The 21,699-nt window shown below is 55.2% G+C and overlaps 8 non-coding genes across 8 annotated transcripts; all 8 read right to left on the reverse strand.

Moving 5' to 3' along the window:
• Positions 1–385: 385 nt before the first annotated feature.
• Positions 386–457, reverse strand: Trnac-gca (transfer RNA cysteine (anticodon GCA)). The gene has a single exon. It is a non-coding gene; the product is annotated as a tRNA-Cys (tRNA).
• A 2,660-nt stretch (positions 458–3,117) lies between these two features.
• Positions 3,118–3,189, reverse strand: Trnac-gca (transfer RNA cysteine (anticodon GCA)). The gene has a single exon. It is a non-coding gene; the product is annotated as a tRNA-Cys (tRNA).
• Positions 3,190–5,862: 2,673 nt separating this feature from the next.
• Trnac-gca (transfer RNA cysteine (anticodon GCA)) lies at positions 5,863–5,934 on the reverse strand. Its single transcript has one exon. It is a non-coding gene; the product is annotated as a tRNA-Cys (tRNA).
• A 2,665-nt stretch (positions 5,935–8,599) lies between these two features.
• Positions 8,600–8,671, reverse strand: Trnac-gca (transfer RNA cysteine (anticodon GCA)). The gene has a single exon. It is a non-coding gene; the product is annotated as a tRNA-Cys (tRNA).
• Positions 8,672–11,345: 2,674 nt separating this feature from the next.
• Trnac-gca (transfer RNA cysteine (anticodon GCA)) lies at positions 11,346–11,417 on the reverse strand. The gene has a single exon. It is a non-coding gene; the product is annotated as a tRNA-Cys (tRNA).
• Positions 11,418–14,086: 2,669 nt separating this feature from the next.
• On the reverse strand, positions 14,087–14,158 carry Trnac-gca (transfer RNA cysteine (anticodon GCA)). The gene has a single exon. It is a non-coding gene; the product is annotated as a tRNA-Cys (tRNA).
• A 2,667-nt stretch (positions 14,159–16,825) lies between these two features.
• Positions 16,826–16,897, reverse strand: Trnac-gca (transfer RNA cysteine (anticodon GCA)). The gene has a single exon. It is a non-coding gene; the product is annotated as a tRNA-Cys (tRNA).
• A 2,665-nt stretch (positions 16,898–19,562) lies between these two features.
• On the reverse strand, positions 19,563–19,634 carry Trnac-gca (transfer RNA cysteine (anticodon GCA)). The gene has a single exon. It is a non-coding gene; the product is annotated as a tRNA-Cys (tRNA).
• Positions 19,635–21,699: the final 2,065 nt, after the last annotated feature.

The following is a 21,699-nucleotide window of genomic DNA, read 5'->3' on the forward strand; positions in this document are numbered from 1 at the left end:
TTCATAACAAAATAGAGGAAACCTGCAGGACGGGAAGGCAACCAAATAAACAAAGAAACAAACCAACCAACCAGAAAAGCAAAGCAAAGCAAATAAAAGGAAAGCAAAGCAAAAAGAAATAGAAAAAGAAAAAGCAGGGAGAGAAAGGGGCAAGAACAGGGATGAAAAGGCAAAAGGGGTTAGTGAGGAAACTGCCTGCAAGGTCCTAGGTTCTATCACCTGTAGCCGAGAAAAGCACCGAGTAAAACCCCACCCCCAACCATGCCTTGTGCCAGGTATAGTCCTTGTCCCCAGAGACTTGGGATACCCAATGTAGGCAGAGAGTAGCCAGAGTGACTGGAAACAAGAGCCTTGTAGGTTTGGCAATAAAGTGGGTCACCACAGTAGGGGGCACCCGGATTTGAACCGGGGACCTCTTGATCTGCAGTCAAATGCTCTACCCCTGAGCTATGCCCCCACCTGGATAGGTGTGCGTAATAAGCACTGTAAAGCTGTGTGGACACACCTGCCTGTCACACACCTGACAGCTGAGCCTCAAGAGCCCGGCTGGCGTCATGCCCGCCCTGCCTCCCAGGCTGCCCTGACCTCCTTTGCACCCCGGACCACCACCTCTTCTGCTCAGCAGCACTTCCCAGCCCCAGTCCATGCCTCAGGCTCCGGCAGGCTTCAAAAGCCTGCCAGTCTGCACATGCATTGGCCTCCACACTCAGCTCCAGCAGCCAGAGCAGCACTCCAGGAGGGAGTTACTCAGTAGACTTTTTGGAGGCCTGGAAGGGTGGAGCGGGATGTGCCAGGGAGGGCCTGGGCTGGGGGCGTGGGTGGGGATGAGGGCTGGGCACAAGCAGAGATGCTTGGTTTCCCAGAGGACTCAGCAGACCCACTGCCTAAGGGACCTATGGCGGCTGTGCGTCCACAAGGGGATTCCTGGCGTCCTCTGCTTCACAGGCACAGCGGAGACCAAGATGTTGCTTGCGACCCTGAGCTGCATTGGCACAGACGTAAAAAGGGTGACACTGGTGAAGCAAATACTTGGGACGCACGACCCTAAGAGAAGCACCGTTCCAGGTCATGAGAAGGGACATCTTACCACCAAGCACTCTGGCAGAGCTGTGGAAGGACGGTGTGGGGGTCAAGACCCAAATTGCCTGTCATTGGCCAACGGGGATCTGGGGATCTGGGCCCAGACTGTTGGCTGCCCGGGCTCACAAGACAGTGGATGCCGCTTGCTCGCTGTGAAAGACCCTGGCAGCCCTACAAACTACCACAGCCCTCCGTAGCTCTCGTGCAGGCCAGAAGAATAGGCAGCAGGGCCAGAACAATGGACGAGGGGCTGTGGCCCTAGATATCGCAACGGATGGGGATAATGTGTCACTCCGGGGAACCTGGTAGGCACAAGACTCAGGGGACAGAGGGAGCCAGCCATGGAGCCGGAGGAGTGCTACTGAGGCTGCAGGCAGTCACTTCTCCAGGAGCTCCCGTCATTGTACACAATGGAGATGAAAGATTCAGGGGTAGTGGACATGAAGAGAAGGGACAGCAATGCAAGTGCACGGAGCCTAGCGCAAAATCGAGGAGGACTGCAGCTGGATACATGGACTGGGGTCAGGAGATGTCTCAGCAGTGGAATGGGTGGGTGATGGGACGGTGTAAGAGAGGCCCGGACGAAAAGCCCGACCCATCCACCTGCTCCTTACTTGCAGGGAGCGTCTCAGCCTTAGGGGCACTCCAAGCCATAGGATACTGTGCCCTCAACGCACACACAGGGAGCCCAAGTCAGTGTAGGCGATGGAGCCCCTGACCTGGAGTCAGGATGCTGTGAACACCGCGGAAGGGCTCTCCTCACAACTCACATTGTCTAGGACGCATGCTCTAGTCTGAGCCTTGCTACAGGGAGTGGACACCTTCCCTGTGGCCAGTCACCACCCCTCGGCAGTGCTGCAGCAACTCAGGGGACACACGTCTGGCCTGGTCACTGCTTCACTCCACCCTCCCCTGCCTTTCCCACATTGTCGGGCTTCTGCAAGCCTGGCCCATGCCTCTACAGCAGGCCCACTGCTCAGCACCCTTGGCTGAATGCACAGTCTTGCTGTTATTGACCTTAAGCTTGCCACATGCTGGGCAGAGGGCTACCTGGTGCCGATAATTCTACCATTGAGTTTGCTTTCACATGGAATCACTGTGCAGTGGCAGGCCACTGTGCTTCCTTCTCTCATGTCAGCTTTCCTGGTGCTCTCCTCCAAGGGTTCTGAATCGAATCTGCCAGTGTCCCCTGGCTTCCTCACAAACTGCCTCGGAAATTGTGCCACCACAAAGGCTGAGTTGCTGCTACCCTGGCAAGTCCTGAGCAAAAGAAGCCTGACAGAGAACACAGTTAGGAAATGCTCTGCAAATCCTGTCTGAACCGGCAAACTGCAAAACAGTAAACAGATGAAATGTGCATTGGGCCACCCATCCATCCATCTGTAAGTCAAATTGGCCAACCAAGGAAGACAGACAGACAGACACACACACACACACACACACACACACACACACACTCACAGATATGCACTCACACACACACGCGCGCGCACAGACGCACACTCACACACACACCCACACAAGGCGTGTCTCCAAGCAGAAGTGTGTCACTTGATGGATGACACAAGCTTAGGATCTGACACTCTGGGGAGGCTGGACCAGCAGGAGAGCAAGTTGTTCACCCAGTGGGCCTCTTGATGACTTCCAAAAAAGTAGTGTTCATAACAAAATAGAGGAAACCTGCAGGACGTGAAGGCAACCAAATAAACAAAGAAACAAACCAACCAACCAGAAAAGCAAAGCAAAGCAAATAAAAGGAAAGCAAAGCAAAAAGAAAAAGAAAAAGCAGGGAGAGAAAGGGGCAAGAACAGGGATGAAAAGGCAAAAGGAGTTAGTGAGGAAACTGCCTGCATGGTCCTAGGTTCTATCACCTGTAGCCGAGAAAAGCAGGGAGTAAAACCCCTCCCGCAACCATGCCTTGTGCCAGGTACAGTCCTTGTCCCCAGAGACTTGGGATACCCAATGTAGGCAGAGAGTAGCCAGAGTGACTGGAAACAAGAGCCTTGTAGGTTTGGCAATAAAGTGGGTCACCACAGTAGGGGGCACCCGGATTTGAACCGGGGACCTCTTGATCTGCAGTCAAATGCTCTACCCCTGAGCTATGCCCCCACCTGGATAGGTGTGCGTAATAAGCACTGTAAAGCTGTGTGGACACACCTGCCTGTCACACACCTGACAGCTGAGCCTCAAGAGCCCGGCTGGCATCATGCCCGCCCTGCCTCCCAGGCTGCCCTGACCTTCTTTGCACCCCGGACCACCACCTCTTCTGCTCAGCAGCACTTCCCGGCCCCAGTCCCTTCCTCAGGCTCCGGCAGGCTTCAAAAGCCTGCCAGTATGCACATACATTGGCCTCCACACTCAGCTCCAGCAGCCAGAGCAGCACTCCAGGAGGGAGTTACTCAGTAGACTTTTTGGAGGCCTGGAAGGGTGGAGCAGAATGTGCCAGGGCGGGCCTGGGCTGTGAGCTTCGGTGGGGATGAGGGCTGGGCACAAGCAGAGATGCTTGGTTTCCAAGAGGACTCAGCAGACCCACTGCCTAAGGGACCTATGGCGGCTTTGCGTCCACAAGGGGATTCCAGGCGTCCTCTGCTTCACAGGCACAGCGGAGACCAAGATGTTGCTTGAGACCCTGAGCTGCATTGGCACAGATGCAAAAAGGGTGACAGTGGTGAAGCAAATACTTGGGACGCACGACCCTATGAGAAGCACTGTTCCAGGTCATGAGAAGGGACATCTTACCACCAAGCACTCTGGCAGAGCTATGGAAGGACGCTGTCGGGGTCAAGCCCCAAACTGCCTGTCATTGGCCAACGGGGATCTGGGGATCTGGGCCCAGACTGTTGGCTGCCCGGGCTCACGAGACAGTGGATGCCGCTTGCTTGCTGTGAAAGACCCTGGCAGCCCTACACACTACCACAGCCCTCCATAGCTCTCGTGCAGGCCAGAAGAATAGGCAGCAGGGCCAGAACAATGGACGAGGGGCTGTGGCCCTAGATATCGCAAAGGATGGGGATAATGTGTCACTCCGGGGAACCTGGTAGGCACAAGACTCGGGGACAGAGGGAGCCAGCCATGGAGCCGGAGGAGTGCTACTGAGGCTGCAGGCAGTCACTTCTCCAGGAGCTCCCGTCATTGTACACAATGGAGATGAAAGATTCAGGGGTAGTGGACATAAACACAAAGGACAGCAATGCAAGTGCACGGAGCCTAGCGCAAAATCGAGGAGGACTGCAGCTGGATACAAGGACTGGGGTCAGGAGATGTCTCAGCGGTGGGAAGGGTGGGTGACGGGACGGTGTAAGAGAGGCCCTGACTTAAAGCCCGACCCATCCTCCTGCTCCTTACTTGCAGGGAGCATCTCAGCCTTAGGGGCACTCCAACCCTAGGATACTGTGCCCTCAAGGCACACGCAGGGAGCCCAAGTCAGTGTAGGCGAGGGAGCCCCTGACCTGGAGTCAGGATGCTGTGAACACCGCGGAAGGGCTCTCCTCACAACTCACGTTGTCTAAGAAGCATGCTCTAGTCTGAGCCTTGCTACAGGGAGTGGACACCTTCCCTGTGGCCAGTCACCACCCCTCGGCAGTGCTGCAGCACCTCAGGGGACGCACGTCTGGCCTGGTCACTGCTTCACTCCACCCTCCCCTGCCTTTCCCACATTGTCGGGCTTCTGCAAGCCTGGCCCACGCCTGTACAGCAGGCCCACTGCTCAGCACCCATGGCTGAATGCACAGTCTTGCTGTTATTGACCTTAAGCTCGCCACATGCTGGGCACAGGGCTAACTGGTGCCGATAATTCTACCATTGAGTTTGCTTTCACATGGAATCACTGTGCAGTGGCAGGCCACTGTGCTTCCTTCTCTCATGTCAGCTTTCCTGGTGCTCTCCTCCAAGGGTTCTGAATCGAATCTGCCAGTGTCCCCTGGCTTCCTCACAAACTGCCTCGGAAATTGTGCCACCACGTAAGCTGAGTTGCTGCTACCCTGGCAAGTCCTGAGCAAAAAAGCCTGACAGAGAACACAGTTAGGAAATGCTCTAGAAATCCTGCCTGAACCGGCAAACTGCAAAACAGTAAACAGATGAAATGTGCATTGGGCCACCCATCCATCCATCTGTAAGTCAAATTGGCCAACCAAAGAAGACAGACACACACACACACACACACACACACACACACACACACAAACACACTCACAGACATGCACTCAGACACACACACGCGCGCGCACACACGCACACTCACACACACACCCACACAAGGCGTGTCTCCAACCAGAAGTGTGTCACTTGACGGCTGACACAAGCTTAGAATCTGACACTCTGGGGAGGCTGGACCAGCAGGAGAGCAAGTCGTTCACCCGGTGGGCCTCTTGATGACTCCCAAAAAAGTAGTGTTCATAACAAAATAGAGGAAATCTGTAGGACGGGAAGGCAACCAAATAAACAAAGAAAGAAACCAACCAACCAGAAAAGCAAAGCAAAGCAAATAAAAGGAAAGCAAAGCAAAAAGAAAAAGAAAAAGAAAAAGAAAAAGCAGGGAGAGAAAGGGGCAAGAACAGGGATGAAAAGGCAAAAGGGGTTAGTGAGGAAACTGCCTGCAAGGTCCTAGGTTCTATCACCTGTAGCCGAGAAAAGCAGGGAGTAAAACCCCTCCCCCAACCATGCCTTGTGCCAGGTACAGTCCTTGTCCCCAGAGACTTGGGATACCCAATGTAGGCAGAGAGTAGCCAGAGTGACTGGAAACAAGAGCCTTGTAGGTTTGGCAATAAAGTGGGTCACCACAGTAGGGGGCACCCGGATTTGAACCGGGGACCTCTTGATCTGCAGTCAAATGCTCTACCCTTGAGCTATGCCCCCACCTGGATAGGTGTGCGTAATAAGCACTGTAAAGCTGTGTGGACACACCTGCCTCTCACACACCTGACAGCTGAGCTTCAAGAGCCCGGCTGGCGTCATGCCCGTCCTGCCTCCCAGGCTGCCCGTCATGACCTCCTGTGCACACCTGACCACCACCTCTTCTGCTCAGCAGCACTTCCCGGCCCCAGTCCCTTCCTCAGGCTCCGGCAGGCTTCAAAAGCCTGCCAGTCTGCACATACATTGGCCTCCACACTCAGCTCCAGCAGCCAGAGCAGCACTCCAGGAGGCAGTTACTCAGTAGACTTTTTGAGGCCTGGAAGGGTGGAGCGGTATATGCCAGGGAGGGCCTGGGCTGGGGGCGTGGGTGGGACTGAGGGCTGGGCACAAGCAGAGCTGCTTGGTTTCCCAGAGGACTAAGCAGACCCACTGTCTGAGGGACCTATGGCTGCTGTGCGTCCACAAGGGGATTCCTGGCGTCCTCTGCTTCACAGGCACAGGGGAGACCAAGATGTTGCTTGCGACCCTGAGCTGCATTGGCACAGACGCAAAAAGGGTGACAGTGGTGAAGCAAATACTTGGGACGCACGACCCTATGAGAAGCACCGTTCCAGGTCATGGGAAGGGACATCTTACCACCAAGGACTCTGGCAGGGCTGTGGAAGGACGGTGTGGGCGTCAAGCCCCAATCTGCCTGTCATTGGCCGACGGGGATCTGGGGATCTGGGCCCAGACTGTTGGCTGCCCTGGCTCACAAGACAGTGGATGCCGCTTGCTCGCTGTGAAAAAACCTGGCAGCCCTAAAAACTACCACAACCCTCCATAGCTCTCGTGCAGGCCAGAAGAATAGGCAGCAGGGCCAGAACAATGGACGAGGGGCTGTGGCCCTAGATATCGCAAAGGATGGGGATAATGTGTCACTCCGGGGAACCTGGTAGGCACAAGACTCGGGGGACAGAGGGAGCCAGCCATGGAGCCGGAGGAGTGCTACTGAGGCTGCCGGCAGTCACTTCTCCAGGAGCTCCCGTCATTGTACACAATGGAGATGAAAGATTCAGGGGTAGTGGACATAAAGAGAAAGGACAGCAATGCAAGAGCACGGAGCCTAGCGCAAAATCGAGGAGGACTGCAGCTGGATACAAGGACTGGGGTCAGGAGATGTCTCAGCGGTGGCAAGGGTGGGTGACCGGACTGTGTAAGAGAGGCCTGGACTAAAAGCCCGACCAATCCACCTGCTCCTTACTTGCAGGGAGTGTCTCAGCCTTAGGGGCACTCAAAGCCCAAGGATACCGTACACTCAAGGCACACGCAGGGAACCGAAGCCAGTGTAGGTGAGGGAGCCCCTGACCTGGAGTCAGGATGCTGTGAACATCGCGGAAGGGCTCTCCTCACAACTCACGTTGTCTAGGAAGCATGCTCTTGTCTGAGCCTTGCTACAGGGAGTGGACACCTTCCCTGTGGCCAGTCACCACCCCTCGGCAGTACTGCAGCACCTCAGGGGACGCACGTCTGGCCTGGTCACTGCTTCACTCCACCCTTCCCTGCCTTTCCCACATTGTCCGGCTTCTGCAAGCCTGGCCCACGCCTGTACAGCAGGCCCACTGCTCAGCACCCATGGCTGAATGCACAGTCTTGTGGTTATTGACCTTAAGCTCGCCACATGCTGGGCAGAGGGCTAACTGGTGCCGATAATTCTACCATTGAGTTTGCTTTCACATGGAATCACAGTGCAGTGGCAGGCTACTGTGCTTCCTTCTCTCATGTCAGCTTTCCTGGTGCTCTCCTCCAAGGGTGCAAAATCGAATCTGCCAGTGTCCCCTGGCTTTCTCACAAACCGCCTCGGAAATTGTGCCACCACGAAGTCTGAGTTGCTGCTACCCTGGCAAGCCCTGAGCAAAACAAGCCTGACAGAGAACACAGCTGGGAAATGCTCTGGAAATACTGTCTAAACCGGCAAACTGCAAAACAGTAAGCAGAAGACATGTGCATTGGGCCACCCATCCATCCATCTGTAAGTCAAATTGGCCAACCAAAGAAGACAGAGAGAGAGACACACACACACACACACAGACACAAACAGACTCACAGACATGCACTCAGACACACACACGTGCTTGCACACACACACACTCACACACACACCCACACAAGGCGTGTTTCCAACCAAAAGTGTGTCACTTGACGGCTGACACAAGCTTAGGATCTGACACTCTCGGGAGCCTGGACCAGCAGGAGAGCAAGTTGTTCACCCGGTGGGCCTCTTGATGACTCCCAAAAAAGTAGTGTTCATACCAAAATAGAGGAAACCTGCAGGACGGGAAGGCAACCAAATAAACAAAGAAACAAACCAACCAACCAGAAAAGCAAAGCAAAGCAAATAAAAGGAAAGCAAAGCAAAAAGAAAAAGAAAAAGAAAAAGCAGGGAGAGAAAGGGGCAAGAACAGGGATGAAAAGGAGAAGGGTTAGTGAGGAAACTGCCTGCAAGGTCCTAGGTTCTATCACCTGTAGCCGAGAAAAGCAGGGAGTAAAACCCCTCCCGCAACCATGCCTTGTGCCAGGTACAGTCCTTGTCCCCAGAGACTTGGGATACCCAATGTAGGCAGAGAGTAGCCTGAGTGACTGGAAACAAGAGCCTTGTAGGTTTGGCAATAAAGTGGGTCACCACAGTAGGGGGCACCCGGATTTGAACCGGGGACCTCTTGATCTGCAGTCAAATGCTCTACCCCTGAGCTATGCCCCCACCTGGATAGGTGTGCGTAATAAGCACTGTAAAGCTGTGTAGACACACCTGCCTGTCACACACCTGACAGCTGAGCTTCAAGAGCCCGGCTGGCGTCATGCCCGCCCTGCCTCCCAGGCTGCCCTGACTTCCTTGGCACACCTGACCACCACGTCTTCTGCTCAGCAGCACTTCCCGGCCCCAGTCCCTGCCTCAGGCTCCGGCAGGCTTCAAAAGCCTGCCAGTCTGCACATACATTGGCCTCCACACTCAGCTCCAGCAGCCAGAGCAGCACTCCAGGAGGGAGTTACTCAGTAGAAATTTTGGAGGCCGGGAAGGGTGGAGAGGGATGTGCCAGGGAGGGCCTGGGCTGGGGGCGTGGGTGGGGATGAGGGCTGGGCACAAGCAGAGATGCTTGGTTTCCCAGAGGACTCAGCAGACCCACTGCCTAAGGGACCTATGGCGGCTGTGCATCCACAAGGGGATTCCTGGCGTCCTCTGCTTCACAGGCATAGCAGAGACCAAGATGTTGCTTGCGACCCTGAGCTGCATTGGCACAGACGCATAAAGGGTCACACTGGTGAAGCAAATACTTGGGACGCACGACCCTATGAGAAGCACCGTTCCAGGTCATGAGAAGGGACATCTTACCACCAAGCACTCTGGCAGAGCTGTGGAAGGACGGTGTGGGGGTCAAGACCCAAACTGCCTGTCATTGGCCGACGGGGATCTGGGGATCTGGGCCCAGACTGTTGGCTGCCCGGGCTCACAAGACAGTGGATGCCGTTTGCTCGCTGTGAAAGACCCTGGCAGCCCTACAAACTACCACAGCCCTCCATAGCTCTCGTGCAGGCCAGAAGAATAGGCAGCAGGGCCAGAACAATGGACGAGGGGCTGTGGCCCTAGATATCGCAAAGGATGGGGATAATGTGTCACTCCGGGGAACCTGGTAGGCACAAGATTCGGGGACAGAGGGAGCCAGCCATGGAGCCGGAGGAGTGCTACTGAGGTTGCCAGCAGTCACTTCTCTAGGAGCTCCCGTCATTGTACACAATGGAGATGAAAGATTCAGGGGTAGTGGACATAAACAGAAAGGACAGCAATGCAAGTGCACGGAGCCTAGCGCTAAGTCGAGGAGGACTGCAGCTGGATACAAGGACTGTGGTCAGGAGATGTCTCAGCGGTGGGAAGGGTGGGTGACGGGACGGTGTAAGAGAGGCGCTGACTTAAAGCCCGACCCATCCTCCTGCTCCTTACTTGCAGGGAGCATCTCAGCCTTAGGGGCACTCCAAGCCCCAGGATACTGTGCCCTCAAGGCACACGCAGGGAGCCCAAGTCAGTATAGGCCAGGGAGCCCCTGACCTGGAGTCAGGATGCTGTGAACACCGCGGAAGGGCTCTCCTCACAACTCACGTTGTCTAGGAAGCATGCTCTAGTCTGAGCCTTGCTACAGGGAGTGGACACCTTCCCTGTGGCCAGTCACCACCCCTCGGCAGTGCTGCAGCACCTCAGGGGACGCACGTCTGGCCTGGTCACTGCTTCACTCCACCCTCCCCTGCCTTTCCCACATTGTCGGGCTTCTGCAAGCCTGGCCCACGCCTGTACAGCAGGCCCACTGCTCAGCACCCATGGCTGAATGCACAGTCTTGCTGTTATTGACCTTAAGCTCGCCACATGCTGGGCACTGGGCTAACTGGTGCCGATAATTCTACCATTGAGTTTGCTTTCACATGGAATCACTGTGCAGTGGCAGGCCACTGTGCTTCCTTCTCTCATGTCAGCTTTCCTGGTGCTCTCCTCCAAGGGTTCTGAATCGAATCTGCCAGTGTCCCCTGGCTTCCTCACAAACTGCCTCGGAAATTGTGCCACCACGAAGGCTGAGTTGCTGCTACCCTGGCAAGTCCTGAGCAAAAGAAGCCTGACAGAGAACACAGTTAGGAAATGCTCTAGAAATCCTGCCTGAACCGGCAAACTGCAGAACAGTAAACAGATGAAATGTGCATTGGGCCACCCATCCATCCATCTGTAAGTCAAATTGGCCAACCAAAGAAGACAGACACACACACACACACACACACACACACACACACACACACACACAAACACACTCACAGACATGCACTCAGACACACACACACGCACGCGCACACACGCACACTCACACACACACCCACACAAGGCGTGTCTCCAAGCAGAAGTGTGTCACTTGACGGATGACACAAGCTTAGGATCTGACACTCTGGGGAGGCTGGACCAGCAGGAGAGCAAGTTGTTCACCCAGTGGGCCTCTTGATGACTCCCAAAAAAGTAGTGTCCATAACAAAATAGATGAAACATGCAGCACGTGAAGGCAACCAAATAAACAAAGAAACAAACCAACCAACCAGAAAAGCAAAGCAAAGCAAATAAAAGGAAAGCAAAGCAAAAAGAAAAAGAAAAAAAAAAGCAGGGAGAGAAAGGGGCAAGAACAGGGATGAAAAGGAGAAGGGTTAGTGAGGAAACTGCCTGCAAGGTCCTAGGTTCTATCACCTGTAGCCGAGAAAAGCAGGGAGTAAAACCCCTCCCGCAACCATGCCTTGTGCCAGGTACAGTCCTTGTCCCCAGAGACTTGGGATACCCAATGTAGGCAGAGAGTAGCCTGAGTGACTGGAAACAAGAGCCTTGTAGGTTTGGCAATAAAGTGGGTCACCACAGTAGGGGGCACCCGGATTTGAACCGGGGACCTCTTGATCTGCAGTCAAATGCTCTACCCCTGAGCTATGCCCCCACCTGGATAGGTGTGCGTAATAAGCACTGTAAAGCTGTGTAGACACACCTGCCTGTCACACACCTGACAGCTGAGCTTCAAGAGCCCAGCTGGCGTCATGCCCGCCCTGCCTCCCAGGCTGCCCTGACTTCCTTGGCACACCTGACCACCACGTCTTCTGCTCAGCAGCACTTCCCGGCCCCAGTCCCTGCCTCAGGCTCCGGCAGGCTTCAAAAGCCTGCCAGTATGCACATACATTGGCCTCCACACTCAGCTCCAGCAGCCAGAGCAGCACTCCAGGAGGGAGTTACTCAGTAGACATTTTGGAGGCCGGGAAGGGTGGAGAGGGATGTGCCAGGGAGGGCCTGGGCTGGGGGCGTGGGTGGGGATGAGGGCTGGGCACAAGCAGAGATGCTTGGTTTCCCAGAGGACTCAGCAGACCCACTGCCTAAGGGACCTATGGTGGCTGTGCATCAACAAGGGGATTCCTGGCGTCCTCTGCTTCACAGACATAGCGGAGACCAAGATGTTGCTTGCGACCCAGAGCTGCATTGGCACAGACGCATAAAGGGTCACACTGGTGAAGCAAATACTTGGGACGCACGACCCTATGAGAAGCACCGTTCCAGGTCATGAGAAGGGACATCTTACCACCAAGCACTCTGGCAGAGCTGTGGAAGGACGGTGTGGGGGTCAAGACCCAAATTGCCTGTCATTGGCCGACGGGGATCTGGGGATCTAGGCCCAGACTGTTGGCTGCCCGGGCTCACAAGACAGTGGATGCCGCTTGCTCGCTGTGAAAGACCCTGGCAGCCCTACAAACTACCACAGCCCTCCATAGCTCTCGTGCAGGCCAGAAGAATAGGCAGCAGGGCCAGAACAATGGACGAGGGGCTGTGGCCCTAGATATCGCAAAGGATGGGGATAATGTGTCACTCCGGGGAACCTGGTAGGCACAAGACTCGGGGACAGAGGGAGCCAGCCATGGAGCCGGAGGAGTGCTACTGAGGTTGCCAGCAGTCACTTCTCTAGGAGCTCCCGTCATTGTACACAATGGAGATGAAAGATTCAGGGGTAGTGGACATAAACAGAAAGGACAGCAATGCAAGTGCACGGAGCCTAGCGCTAAGTCGAGGAGGACTGCAGCTGGATACAAGGACTGTGGTCAGGAGATGTCTCAGCGGTGGGAAGGGTGGGTGACGGGACGGTGTAAGAGAGGCGCTGACTTAAAGCCCGACCCATCCTCCTGCTCCTTACTTGCAGGGAGCATCTCAGCCTTAGGGGCACTCCAAGCCTCAGGATACTGTGCCCTCAAGGCACACTCAGGGAGCCCAAGTCAGTATAGGCCAGGGAGCCCCTGACCTGGAGTCAGGATGCTGTGAACACCGCGGAAGGGCTCTCCTCACAACTCACGTTGTCTAGGAAGCATGCTCTAGTCTGAGCCTTGCTACAGGGAGTGGACACCTTCCCTGTGGCCAGTCACCACCCCTCGGCAGTGCTGCAGCACCTCAGGGGACGCACGTCTGGCCTGGTCACTGCTTCACTCCACCCTCCCCTGCCTTTCCCACATTGTCGGGCTTCTGCAAGCCTGGCCCACGCCTGTACAGCAGGCCCACTGCTCAGCACCCATGGCTGAATGCACAGTCTTGCTGTTATTGACCTTAAGCTCGCCACATGCTGGGCACTGGGCTAACTGGTGCCGATAATTCTACCATTGAGTTTGCTTTCACATGGAATCACTGTGCAGTGGCAGGCCACTGTGCTTCCTTCTCTCATGTCAGCTTTCCTGGTGCTCTCCTCCAAGGGTTCTGAATCGAATCTGCCAGTGTCCCCTGGCTTCCTCACAAACTGCCTCGGAAATTGTGCCACCACGAAGGCTGAGTTGCTGCTACCCTGGCAAGTCCTGAGCAAAAGAAGCCTGACAGAGAACACAGTTAGGAAATGCTCTAGAAATCCTGCCTGAACCGGCAAACTGCAAAACAGTAAACAGATGAAATGTGCATTGGGCCACCCATCCATCCATCTGTAAGTCAAATTGGCCAACCAAAGAAGACAGACACACACACACACACACACACACACACACACACACACACAAACACACTCACAGACATGCACTCAGACACACACACACGCACGCCCACACACGCACACTCACACACACACCCACACAAGGCGTGTCTCCAAGCAGAAGTGTGTCACTTGACGGATGACACAAGCTTAGGATCTGACACTCTGGGGAGGCTGGACCAGCAGGAGAGCAAGTTGTTCACCCAGTGGGCCTCTTGATGACTCCCAAAAAAGTAGTGTCCATAACAAAATAGATGAAACATGCAGCACGTGAAGGCAACCAAATAAACAAAGAAACAAACCAACCAACCAGAAAAGCAAAGCAAAGCAAATAAAAGGAAAGCAAAGCAAAAAGAAAAAGAAAAAAAAAGCAGGGAGAGAAAGGGGCAAGAACAGGGATGAAAAGGAGAAGGGCTCGTGAGGAAACTGCCTGCAAGGTCCTAGGTTCTATCACCTGTAGCCGAGAAAAGCAGGGAGTAAAACCCCTCCCGCAACCATGCCTTGTGCCAGGTACAGTCCTTGTCCCCAGAGACTTGGGATACCCAATGTAGGCAGAGAGTAGCCTGAGTGACTGGAAACAAGAGCCTTGTAGGTTTGGCAATAAAGTGGGTCACCACAGTAGGGGGCACCCGGATTTGAACCGGGGACCTCTTGATCTGCAGTCAAATGCTCTACCCCTGAGCTATGCCCCCACCTGGATAGGTGTGCGTAATAAGCACTGTAAAGCTGTGTAGACACACCTGCCTGTCACACACCTGACAGCTGAGCTTCAAGAGCCCGGCTGGCGTCATGCCCGCCCTGCCTCCCTGGCTGCCCTGACTTCCTTGGCACACCTGACCACCACGTCTTCTGCTCAGCAGCACTTCCCGGCCCCAGTCCCTGCCTCAGGCTCCGGCAGGCTTCAAAAGCCTGCCAGTCTGCACATACATTGGCCTCCACACTCAGCTCCAGCAGCCAGAGCAGCACTCCAGGAGGGAGTTACTCAGTAGAAATTTTGGAGGCCGGGAAGGGTGGAGAGGGATGTGCCAGGGAGGGCCTGGGCTGGGGGCGTGGGTGGGGATGAGGGCTGGGCACAAGCAGAGATGCTTGGTTTCCCAGAGGACTCAGCAGACCCACTGCCTAAGGGACCTATGGCGGCTGTGCATCCACAAGGGGATTCCTGGCGTCCTCTGCTTCACAGGCATAGCAGAGACCAAGATGTTGCTTGCGACCCTGAGCTGCATTGGCACAGACGCATAAAGGGTCACACTGGTGAAGCAAATACTTGGGACGCACGACCCTATGAGAAGCACCGTTCCAGGTCATGAGAAGGGACATCTTACCACCAAGCACTCTGGCAGAGCTGTGGAAGGACGGTGTGGGGGTCAAGACCCAAACTGCCTGTCATTGGCCGACGGGGATCTGGGGATCTGGGCCCAGACTGTTGGCTGCCCGGGCTCACAAGACAGTGGATGCCGTTTGCTCGCTGTGAAAGACCCTGGCAGCCCTACAAACTACCACAGCCCTCCATAGCTCTCGTGCAGGCCAGAAGAATAGGCAGCAGGGCCAGAACAATGGACGAGGGGCTGTGGCCCTAGATATCGCAAAGGATGGGGATAATGTGTCACTCCGGGGAACCTGGTAGGCACAAGATTCGGGGACAGAGGGAGCCAGCCATGGAGCCGGAGGAGTGCTACTGAGGTTGCCAGCAGTCACTTCTCTAGGAGCTCCCGTCATTGTACACAATGGAGATGAAAGATTCAGGGGTAGTGGACATAAACAGAAAGGACAGCAATGCAAGTGCACGGAGCCTAGCGCTAAGTCGAGGAGGACTGCAGCTGGATACAAGGACTGTGGTCAGGAGATGTCTCAGCGGTGGGAAGGGTGGGTGACGGGACGGTGTAAGAGAGGCGCTGACTTAAAGCCCGACCCATCCTCCTGCTCCTTACTTGCAGGGAGCATCTCAGCCTTAGGGGCACTCCAAGCCCCAGGATACTGTGCCCTCAAGGCACACGCAGGGAGCCCAAGTCAGTATAGGCCAGGGAGCCCCTGACCTGGAGTCAGGATGCTGTGAACACCGCGGAAGGGCTCTCCTCACAACTCACGTTGTCTAGGAAGCATGCTCTAGTCTGAGCCTTGCTACAGGGAGTGGACACCTTCCCTGTGGCCAGTCACCACCCCTCGGCAGTGCTGCAGCACCTCAGGGGACGCACGTCTGGCCTGGTCACTGCTTCACTCCACCCTCCCCTGCCTTTCCCACATTGTCGGGCTTCTGCAAGCCTGGCCCACGCCTGTACAGCAGGCCCACTGCTCAGCACCCATGGCTGAATGCACAGTCTTGCTGTTATTGACCTTAAGCTCGCCACATGCTGGGCACTGGGCTAACTGGTGCCGATAATTCTACCATTGAGTTTGCTTTCACATGGAATCACTGTGCAGTGGCAGGCCACTGTGCTTCCTTCTCTCATGTCAGCTTTCCTGGTGCTCTCCTCCAAGGGTTCTGAATCGAATCTGCCAGTGTCCCCTGGCTTCCTCACAAACTGCCTCGGAAATTGTGCCACCACGAAGGCTGAGTTGCTGCTACCCTGGCAAGTCCTGAGCAAAAGAAGCCTGACAGAGAACACAGTTAGGAAATGCTCTAGAAATCCTGCCTGAACCGGCAAACTGCAAAACAGTAAACAGATGAAATGTGCATTGGGCCACCCATCCATCCATCTGTAAGTCAAATTGGCCAACCAAAGAAGACAGACACACACACACACACACACACACACACACACACACAAACACACTCACAGACATGCACTCAGACACACACACACGCACGCGCACACACGCACACTCACACACACACCCACACAAGGCGTGTCTCCAAGCAGAAGTGTGTCACTTGACGGATGACACAAGCTTAGGATCTGACACTCTGGGGAGGCTGGACCAGCAGGAGAGCAAGTTGTTCACCCAGTGGGCCTCTTGATGACTCCCAAAAAAGTAGTGTCCATAACAAAATAGATGAAACATGCAGCACGTGAAGGCAACCAAATAAACAAAGAAACAAACCAACCAACCAGAAAAGCAAAGCAAAGCAAATAAAAGGAAAGCAAAGCAAAAAGAAAAAGAAAAAAAAAAAGCAGGGAGAGAAAGGGGCAAGAACAGGGATGAAAAGGAGAAGGGTTAGTGAGGAAACTGCCTGCAAGGTCCTAGGTTCTATCACCTGTAGCCGAGAAAAGCAGGGAGTAAAACCCCTCCCGCAACCATGCCTTGTGCCAGGTACAGTCCTTGTCCCCAGAGACTTGGGATACCCAATGTAGGCAGAGAGTAGCCTGAGTGACTGGAAACAAGAGCCTTGTAGGTTTGGCAATAAAGTGGGTCACCACAGTAGGGGGCACCCGGATTTGAACCGGGGACCTCTTGATCTGCAGTCAAATGCTCTACCCCTGAGCTATGCCCCCACCTGGATAGGTGTGCGTAATAAGCACTGTAAAGCTGTGTAGACACACCTGCCTGTCACACACCTGACAGCTGAGCTTCAAGAGCCCGGCTGGCGTCATGCCCGCCCTGCCTCCCAGGCTGCCCTGACTTCCTTGGCACACCTGACCACCACGTCTTCTGCTCAGCAGCACTTCCCGGCCCCAGTCCCTGCCTCAGGCTCCGGCAGGCTTCAAAAGCCTGCCAGTCTGCACATACATTGGCCTCCACACTCAGCTCCAGCAGCCAGAGCAGCACTCCAGGAGGGAGTTACTCAGTAGACATTTTGGAGGCCGGGAAGGGTGGAGAGGGATGTGCCAGGGAGGGCCTGGGCTGGGGGCGTGGGTGGGGATGAGGGCTGGGCACAAGCAGAGATGCTTGGTTTCCCAGAGGACTCAGCAGACCCACTGCCTAAGGGACCTATGGCGGCTGTGCATCCACAAGGGGATTCCTGGCGTCCTCTGCTTCACAGACATAGCGGAGACCAAGATGTTGCTTGCGACCCTGAGCTGCATTGGCACAGACGCATAAAGGGTCACACTGGTGAAGCAAATACTTGGGACGCACGACCCTATGAGAAGCACCGTTCCAGGTCATGAGAAGGGACATCTTACCACCAAGCACTCTGGCAGAGCTGTGGAAGGACGGTGTGGGGGTCAAGACCCAAATTGCCTGTCATTGGCCGACGGGGATCTGGGGATCTGGGCCCAGACTGTTGGCTGCCCGGGCTCACAAGACAGTGGATGCCGCTTGCTCGCTGTGAAAGACCCTGGCAGCCCTACAAACTACCACAGCCCTCCATAGCTCTCGTGCAGGCCAGAAGAATAGGCAGCAGGGCCAGAACAATGGACGAGGGGCTGTGGCCCTAGATATCGCAAAGGATGGGGATAATGTGTCACTCCGGGGAACCTGGTAGGCACAAGACTCGGGGACAGAGGGAGCCAGCCATGGAGCCGGAGGAGTGCTACTGAGGTTGCCAGCAGTCACTTCTCTAGGAGCTCCCGTCATTGTACACAATGGAGATGAAAGATTCAGGGGTAGTGGACATAAACAGAAAGGACAGCAATGCAAGTGCACGGAGCCTAGCGCTAAGTCGAGGAGGACTGCAGCTGGATACAAGGACTGTGGTCAGGAGATGTCTCAGCGGTGGGAAGGGTGGGTGACGGGACGGTGTAAGAGAGGCGCTGACTTAAAGCCCGACCCATCCTCCTGCTCCTTACTTGCAGGGAGCATCTCAGCCTTAGGGGCACTCCAAGCCTCAGGATACTGTGCCCTCAAGGCACACGCAGGGAGCCCAAGTCAGTATAGGCCAGGGAGCCCCTGACCTGGAGTCAGGATGCTGTGAACACCGCGGAAGGGCTCTCCTCACAACTCACGTTGTCTAGGAAGCATGCTCTAGTCTGAGCCTTGCTACAGGGAGTGGACACCTTCCCTGTGGCCAGTCACCACCCCTCGGCAGTGCTGCAGCACCTCAGGGGACGCACGTCTGGCCTGGTCACTGCTTCACTCCACCCTCCCCTGCCTTTCCCACATTGTCGGGCTTCTGCAAGCCTGGCCCACGCCTGTACAGCAGGCCCACTGCTCAGCACCCATGGCTGAATGCACAGTCTTGCTGTTATTGACCTTAAGCTCGCCACATGCTGGGCACTGGGCTAACTGGTGCCGATAATTCTACCATTGAGTTTGCTTTCACATGGAATCACTGTGCAGTGGCAGGCCACTGTGCTTCCTTCTCTCATGTCAGCTTTCCTGGTGCTCTCCTCCAAGGGTTCTGAATCGAATCTGCCAGTGTCCCCTGGCTTCCTCACAAACTGCCTCGGAAATTGTGCCACCACGAAGGCTGAGTTGCTGCTACCCTGGCAAGTCCTGAGCAAAAGAAGCCTGACAGAGAACACAGTTAGGAAATGCTCTAGAAATCCTGCCTGAACCGGCAAACTGCAAAACAGTAAACAGATGAAATGTGCATTGGGCCACCCATCCATCCATCTGTAAGTCAAATTGGCCAACCAAAGAAGACAGACACACACACACACACACACACACACACACACACACAAACACACTCACAGACATGCACTCAGACACACACACACGCACGCGCACACACGCACACTCACACACACACCCACACAAGGCGTGTCTCCAAGCAGAAGTGTGTCACTTGACGGATGACACAAGCTTAGGATCTGACACTCTGGGGAGGCTGGACCAGCAGGAGAGCAAGTTGTTCACCCAGTGGGCCTCTTGATGACTCCCAAAAAAGTAGTGTCCATAACAAAATAGATGAAACATGCAGCACGTGAAGGCAACCAAATAAACAAAGAAACAAACCAACCAACCAGAAAAGCAAAGCAAAGCAAATAAAAGGAAAGCAAAGCAAAAAGAAAAAGAAAAAAAAAGCAGGGAGAGAAAGGGGCAAGAACAGGGATGAAAAGGAGAAGGGCTCGTGAGGAAACTGCCTGCAAGGTCCTAGGTTCTATCACCTGTAGCCGAGAAAAGCAGGGAGTAAAACCCCTCCCGCAACCATGCCTTGTGCCAGGTACAGTCCTTGTCCCCAGAGACTTGGGATACCCAATGTAGGCAGAGAGTAGCCTGAGTGACTGGAAACAAGAGCCTTGTAGGTTTGGCAATAAAGTGGGTCACCACAGTAGGGGGCACCCGGATTTGAACCGGGGACCTCTTGATCTGCAGTCAAATGCTCTACCCCTGAGCTATGCCCCCACCTGGATAGGTGTGCGTAATAAGCACTGTAAAGCTGTGTAGACACACCTGCCTGTCACACACCTGACAGCTGAGCTTCAAGAGCCCGGCTGGCGTCATGCCCGCCCTGCCTCCCTGGCTGCCCTGACTTCCTTGGCACACCTGACCACCACGTCTTCTGCTCAGCAGCACTTCCCGGCCCCAGTCCCTGCCTCAGGCTCCGGCAGGCTTCAAAAGCCTGCCAGTCTGCACATACATTGGCCTCCACACTCAGCTCCAGCAGCCAGAGCAGCACTCCAGGAGGGAGTTACTCAGTAGACATTTTGGAGGCCGGGAAGGGTGGAGAGGGATGTGCCAGGGAGGGCCTGGGCTGGGGGCGTGGGTGGGGATGAGGGCTGGGCACAAGCAGAGATGCTTGGTTTCCCAGAGGACTCAGCAGACCCACTGCCTAAGGGACCTATGGCGGCTGTGCATCCACAAGGGGATTCCTGGCGTCCTCTGCTTCACAGGCATAGCAGAGACCAAGATGTTGCTTGCGACCCTGAGCTGCATTGGCACAGACGCATAAAGGGTCACACTGGTGAAGCAAATACTTGGGACGCACGACCCTATGAGAAGCACCGTTCCAGGTCATGAGAAGGGACATCTTACCACCAAGCACTCTGGCAGAGCTGTGGAAGGACGGTGTGGGGGTCAAGACCCAAACTGCCTGTCATTGGCCGACGGGGATCTGGGGATCTGGGCCCAGACTGTTGGCTGCCCGGGCTCACAAGACAGTGGATGCAGTTTGCTCGCTGTGAAAGACCCTGGCAGCCCTACAAACTACCACAGCCCTCCATAGCTCTCGTGCAGGCCAGAAGAATAGGCAGCAGGGCCAGAACAATGGACGAGGGGCTGTGGCCCTAGATATCGCAAAGGATGGGGATAATGTGTCACTCCGGGGAACCTGGTAGGCACAAGATTCGGGGACAGAGGGAGCCAGCCATGGAGCCGGAGGAGTGCTACTGAGGTTGCCAGCAGTCACTTCTCTAGGAGCTCCCGTCATTGTACACAATGGAGATGAAAGATTCAGGGGTAGTGGACATAAACAGAAAGGACAGCAATGCAAGTGCACGGAGCCTAGCGCTAAGTCGAGGAGGACTGCAGCTGGATACAAGGACTGTGGTCAGGAGATGTCTCAGCGGTGGGAAGGGTGGGTGACGGGACGGTGTAAGAGAGGCGCTGACTTAAAGCCCGACCCATCCTCCTGCTCCTTACTTGCAGGGAGCATCTCAGCCTTAGGGGCACTCCAAGCCCCAGGATACTGTGCCCTCAAGGCACACGCAGGGAGCCCAAGTCAGTATAGGCCAGGGAGCCCCTGACCTGGAGTCAGGATGCTGTGAACACCGCGGAAGGGCTCTCCTCACAACTCACGTTGTCTAGGAAGCATGCTCTAGTCTGAGCCTTGCTACAGGGAGTGGACACCTTCCCTGTGGCCAGTCACCACCCCTCGGCAGTGCTGCAGCACCTCAGGGGACGCACGTCTGGCCTGGTCACTGCTTCACTCCACCCTCCCCTGCCTTTCCCACATTGTCGGGCTTCTGCAAGCCTGGCCCACGCCTGTACAGCAGGCCCACTGCTCAGCACCCATGGCTGAATGCACAGTCTTGCTGTTATTGACCTTAAGCTCGCCACATGCTGGGCACTGGGCTAACTGGTGCCGATAATTCTACCATTGAGTTTGCTTTCACATGGAATCACTGTGCAGTGGCAGGCCACTGTGCTTCCTTCTCTCATGTCAGCTTTCCTGGTGCTCTCCTCCAAGGGTTCTGAATCGAATCTGCCAGTGTCCCCTGGCTTCCTCACAAACTGCCTCGGAAATTGTGCCACCACGAAGGCTGAGTTGCTGCTACCCTGGCAAGTCCTGAGCAAAAGAAGCCTGACAGAGAACACAGTTAGGAAATGCTCTAGAAATCCTGCCTGAACCGGCAAACTGCAAAACAGTAAACAGATGAAATGTGCATTGGGCCACCCATCCATCCATCTGTAAGTCAAATTGGCCAACCAAAGAAGACAGACACACACACACACACACACACACACACAC

The sequence above is a fragment of the Cavia porcellus genome, unplaced genomic scaffold (genome assembly GCF_034190915.1).
Source record: "Cavia porcellus strain 051 isolate PalLab524CR breed Dunkin Hartley unplaced genomic scaffold, mCavPor4.1 scaffold_6, whole genome shotgun sequence".
NCBI classification, from domain to species: domain Eukaryota; kingdom Metazoa; phylum Chordata; class Mammalia; order Rodentia; family Caviidae; genus Cavia; species Cavia porcellus.